This window comes from Protopterus annectens, chromosome 1.part0 (genome assembly GCF_019279795.1).
Source record: "Protopterus annectens isolate FY-2018-M chromosome 1.part0, PAN1.0, whole genome shotgun sequence".
Lineage (NCBI taxonomy): Eukaryota > Metazoa > Chordata > Ceratodontiformes > Protopteridae > Protopterus > Protopterus annectens.
Window position 1 is genome coordinate 872610479 of NC_056725.1, and position 5124 is coordinate 872615602.

Here is a 5124-nt window from a genome sequence, read left to right on the forward strand (position 1 = left end):
CATTGAGGACTGAAGTCAGTATATAATGACATATATTTGAGTTTCAAACTTCATATCCTTCACAAAGTAGCTGTCATTATGAAACCTAATTTTCTAGCAACTTTCTAACTTTATAAGAGTAATATCTAAAAGCTGTTGGGCAGTCACAGTGGTGCAGCGGTTAGCATTGCCACCTCACAGCAAGAGGTTCTCTGGTTCGATCCTTGGATGGGGTGCCTTCTGTGCAGAGTCTGTATGTCCTCCCTGTGGTCATGTGTTTCTTCTCTGAGTGCCCTGGTTTCCTCCCACATCCCAAAGACATGCTGTAGATCGATTAGACACTCTAAATTGGCCCTAGGCATGAGTGCGTGCGTGTGCCTTCTGTAGAAGGTTGGGCGCTGGGCTGGCAACTTGGCACCATAAAACTCCACTGCCAGTCATGAGTGGACAGGTCATCTGCTGTGGCAACCCCTAACCAGGAAAAAGCTGAAAGAAGAAGAATATCTAAAAGTTGTTGCTGAATTTGAGCCTTTGTCTCCCAATAATTTGTGGCTTCGTCCAGATTTCTTGCACTTAGATGTTGAGAGTTATGCAAAGGAGTGTACAAATCCTTTTTTACAGACTGCACAGCAAGAAATGAAACATTCTACTTTGCTGATTCTTTGACATGCAAAGAAGATACTTATCTCACAAGGATTTGTAAGGAAATGTAGGTGTGTTCTGCTCATCTGGAGCAAAAATGTCACATCTGACAAATAGATTAAAAAGGTTGCAGGTTTAATCTGAGAAGTATGAAGTCGTTATTGCTTACACAGTTCTCAACATTGGAGTTGTTTCATTCAACATTAGATGCAGCAGGACATGTAGCACTTTAAAATATAATATCTACTACTGGAGGCAGCACTCATCAGTTAAACACGATGCAGTTGTCATCCACATGTTAAGTAACCTACACTCATCACCCACATGTTAAGTACTGTGCACTCACATGTTAAGTAATGTGCACTCATCACTCACATGTTTAGTACTGACACTCATCATCCACATGTTAAGTAACATACACTCATCACCCACATGTTAAGTAATGTGCACTCACATGTTAAGTAATGTGCACTCATCACTCACATGTTTAGTACTGACACTCATCATCCACATGTTAACATACACTCATCACCCACATGTTAAGTAATGTGCACTCACATGTTAAGTAATGTGCAGTCATCACCCACATGTTAAGTAATGTGCACTTATATGTTAAGTAATGTGCACTCATCACTCACATATTTAGTACTGACACTCATCATCTACATGTTAAGTAACATACATTCATCACTCACATGTTAAGTAATGTACACTCATCATCCACATGTTAAGTAAAATATATTCATCACCTGCATGTTAAGCAATGTACAGTAGCGTACACTCACCACCCACATGTTAAGTAATGTACACTCATCACACATGTTAAGTAATGTACACTCATCATCCGCATGTTAAGTAAAGTACAGTAATGTACTCTCATCACCCACATGTTAAGTAACATACCACATGTTAAGTAAAGTACACTCATCACCCACATGTTAAGTAACATACACTCATCATCCACATGTTAAGTAATGTACACTCACTGTCCACATGTTAAGTAACATACACTCATCACTCACATGTTAAGTAACGCACACTCATCATCTACATGTTAAGTAACATATACTCATCACCCACATGTTAAGTAACGCACACTCATCATCTACATGTTAAGTAACATATACTCATCACCCACATGTTAAGTAACACACACTCATCATCTACATGTTAAGTAACATACACTCATCACCCACATGTTAAGTAACATACAGTAGCGTACAGTCATTACCCACATGTTAAGTTACTTACACTTATCACCTTAAATATTTCTATAATTTGGACATAGATTTTAAGATTTAATGAAAGACCCATTACATTCTCTCTTCCAGTTCCTCTCCCCCTTTGTAAGTAACTTACTACCACAGTCAGTTTCCATATTTGCATATTTATGTGTATTCTCTGTATCACCTCATAGTTTATCATAATTCTTTGTCCTACATTTGTAAAGCATACTTATCTTCTGTTGTATTCATGCTCTATACCAGCACTTTTTATATTTATGGTCTTTACCAGCTTATGCTTTAAGGCTGTGCAGTGCTTAACTTGGAGATTGTATCCCCAGACCTTCGCTGAAAAAGGGTTTTTCATTGCCCACGTGGACTTTCTGGGTAAGCAAATGTAAATAAATAAATACAAGAGACTATATCATAGAAAAGGGATTTTTTTTTACATCTAATACTCTGGAATGTGACATGGAACTCCTTTGTCTGCAACATAGGATATTGGCTACATTTCTTCTCTAAATACTTAAGGAGGCACCTGCCATGACTCTTCAGTCAGAAGCCATACTTCTGAAGATCTGAGATAATTGAAAACTAATTAAAAGATGAATGCAGGGTCTCACCCATGAATGCCAGATCTCTAAATAACAAAACAGTCAATCTTGAAGCATTCTTATTCCTGGGGAACATTGAAAGATGCATTGTCACGGAAGAGAGATTAGTTTTTTTACTAGCTTCAGATGTTAAAAAGTTACATATTCTTAACCACAGGGATCCAATGTTTTCTGGCCTCCTGAAGATTCATAAGGACAAAAGGAACCCACTGGGAAGGCCTGTCATTTCTGGGATAGGTGCTTTCATGCAAAATGTAGGTGTGTTTTTAGACTCCCTGTTGAAACAACAGCTGACGAGTGTTCCTTCTCACAACAAAAATGGATATGAGTTGTGTGAGTGTACAAAGGTGTAGATTGGCAAGAAAATTATTTTTGGGTAACCATGGATGTGATGGCACTTTATAGAAACATTAATTTACAATGGGGTTTAGAAGCTGTTGCTAGAAGTTTTGGTGAAGGGCCTCAAACCTCCTATATATTGGAGCTGTTGGAATTTTGTCTTTCACATAATTATTTTATGTTTGATGACAAGATCTATTTGCAAATGAGGGGTATGGCAATGGGAGCTGTATTTGCTCCCTCATATGCCATCTTATGTATGGGATCTTTCAAACAACAATTCATATATACAACTGAGATTTTTAAGAACAGTGTAGTTATGTATAAATGCTTTATTGATGATTTGTTTTTTGTTTGTAGAGGTATCATTGATAATTTTTTTGGAATTTTTTGAAAAATGTAAGTTTTATTCCCATGGCTTAAAATTCAGTTATGAATTGAAGTTTGATGGGATTAATTTTCTAAATCTTTATTTTTTGTTGACAAGAACCAGAAGGTCCAGTTTAAGCCATTTCAAAAACCTACTGCTATCAATAACTTTTTACATGCGTCCAGCATGCATCCACCCCATCTCATTGAATCCCTGACATTTGGGGAGTTTAAACGGGTGTATATGAACAACTCATAGGCTAATGCACGATGTCCCTATTTGTTGGAAGTGGAACAAAGGCTTGGTCACAGGGGCTACTCAGGGGAGATATTAAAAAATGCAAGGATGAGAGTAGAGAAAGGAAAAACACTCAAAGGAAAGAAACCTTGGAATTGGGAAATAGAAAAAAGTCAGGAGGGCGAACATAAATTATTCTATGTTATGAGGTACAATCCCTTCTCAGAAATTGTTGTGCAAATAATTAGGGAAATGGTCATTTTGGATGAATTTATGAGCACGATTTTTCTTAAAAGGGTGAATTTTTCTTTCAGACATTGTTGTAACTTAAACAAATTACTGAGTAGACCAGTTAAGATGGGGGATGAATCTTCTAAATTTGGCATATATTTATGTGGTTGTTGTTTATGTAATAGGGTATACAATGTATCAGGAACAGTTATTAATGGTAGAACTTATGTGGCAAATGATAGGTTTAACTGTAAGTCTTGTGGTGTTGTATATATTTTGGGATGTGGATGTGAGTCTACACAATGCTAAATAGGGCAGACCCATGGTGAGAGTATGGGTGTTGGAACATCTGGCTGACATCAGGAATGGCAAAAAGGAAAGCCCTGTAGTCCAGAATTTCCTATCTGAACATAGTGGGGATGGGACTTCATTGTTGCTCAGTGTATTGCCAAAACCCACGGGAGCAAGGGGGGGACGTTCGATCGAGGTTGAATCATTTAGAAACTACTTATATTTATAATTATGGTACCCTTTATCCTGGGGATTAAATCAGGATGTGTGTTTAAACTTTTGAATTGTGGAATTTTTGAATTTTGCATTCATATTCAATGTTGAGATAATTTAAAAAAAAATTGGGGGGGATTAATTTTTGAAAACAAAGATATATATATATATATATATATATATATATATATATATATATATATATATATATATATATATATATACATATAAATGTTTGTGGCTTAATTAATTATTTTACCTGGGGATGTGGGAGGCATGGAAATTATATTTGTATTGCATGTGTATTTGCAGGTTGTATTTGTATATTCAGGGCAGTGCATTCACATTTTTCAGATGCATCATGGTGCTTGATTGTATAATTGTTTAATTGCTAAATTGCTAATGAATTAATTGTAATATGTGTATTTAAGGTGATGGTACTTTTGTTTGAATCTATCCCTTGAAGGCGAAAGGCTGAGGTACCAGGAGATTAAGGAAGTATATTGCACTGACGTTTTGCAGTGTTTGTTTTTTTAAGCTGAAAAATGTCCATGATCAAACCTATTTGATGAACGGAGTTTCCCTCAAACTGAGAAGTTTCTGCTCTAATACCAAGAACTGTATTTGTAATTCTCAGAACTGAAAGACTAAAAGTGTGAAAGTTGTTAAGACAGACCAAGTCCATTGCTGCAGCACCTTGGATTAGCCTCTTTACTCTAAGATATGGTAATCTCAAAATTACTATTTATAAGTAATAAGAAAACACTACGAGGGAGCAGGTTATAGTCGCCACCTTCTGAAGCAATTCAATGGCTTTACAATCAGTTTTAAAATTCATTGTTTTATTTTATGAATTTCATCTTAAATTTCATAGTTGAGTGACAGGGGTTTGTGCATTTTATACTTATGACAGGAGGAATTGAAACCAGCATCATTTACATAAGCTGAAAATCATGCAATGCAATCAGTAATAAGGACTCTTCCT